The 880-nt window shown below is 55.5% G+C and overlaps 1 non-coding gene across 1 annotated transcript; it reads left to right on the forward strand.

The window, feature by feature from the left end:
- The first annotated feature begins 231 nt into the window (after nucleotides 1-231).
- On the forward strand, nucleotides 232-303 carry TRNAG-UCC (transfer RNA glycine (anticodon UCC)). The gene has a single exon. It is a non-coding gene; the product is annotated as a tRNA-Gly (tRNA).
- Nucleotides 304-880: the final 577 nt, after the last annotated feature.

Below are 880 nucleotides of genomic sequence, written 5' to 3' on the forward strand. Positions count from 1 at the left end.
TGGAAATATTTCAATGAATGACACCTTATTTTTTTTCATTGTTAAAAAAAAAAAAGGGAAAGAAAAAAGTTTTCTAGTAGCTTTGGCAGCTGTGGAGAAAACTTGAGTGTTTCACTCGGTAGTCCTTTTTTGTCTTTGAGGTGGGCAGTTAGTAAGCCCCGTGGTTAGATCAGGAGCGGACAGAAACTAGAAGAGAAGGAAGGATGCAGCCACAGCAAGCCAGACATCACAGCGTTGGTGGTATAGTGGTGAGCATAGCTGCCTTCCAAGCAGTTGACCCGGGTTCGATTCCCGGCCAACGCAGTTCCGCTTTTGACACCGCGGCGGGCGCGGCAGCGGGTGGCGCTGCCGCCCGGAGGGGCCTCGCCAGGCGGGAGAAAGGGGTGAACGCGAACGTCGGGAAGTTTAACGGGGAGAGGAGTGCGAAGTCCGGCACCTGGGGAGCGGCAACCCCCATGCAGGGGGCCCCGGCTGGAGGGCAGGCTGGCAGAAAAGGACCGTGGGGTGCTGGTGGACACCGAGGTGAGGATGAGCCAGCAGAGCGCCCGTGCAGCGAAGGTGGCTAGCGGGGTTGTGGGCTGCGTGAGACGAAGTATTGCCAGTAGGTTGAGGGAGGTGATCTTCCCCTTCTACTCGTCAGGAGAGATGTCACACCCGGAGCAGTGGCTGTGTCCAGTTCTGGACTCCCCAGTACGAGAGAGGCATGGGCATGCTGGAGAGGGTCCAGGGAAGGGGCACGAGGACAGTTAAAGTGCTGGAGCATTTCTGCTTTGAGGAAAGACTGAAGAGCTGGTTAGCCTGGAGAAGAAAAGGCTAAGGAGGGGAACCTTATTAATGTGTATAAATAGCTGAAGGGAGGGTGCAAAGAGGATGGAGCAGG

The sequence above is a fragment of the Ciconia boyciana genome, chromosome 2 (assembly GCF_034638445.1).
Source record: "Ciconia boyciana chromosome 2, ASM3463844v1, whole genome shotgun sequence".
Taxonomy (NCBI): domain Eukaryota; kingdom Metazoa; phylum Chordata; class Aves; order Ciconiiformes; family Ciconiidae; genus Ciconia; species Ciconia boyciana.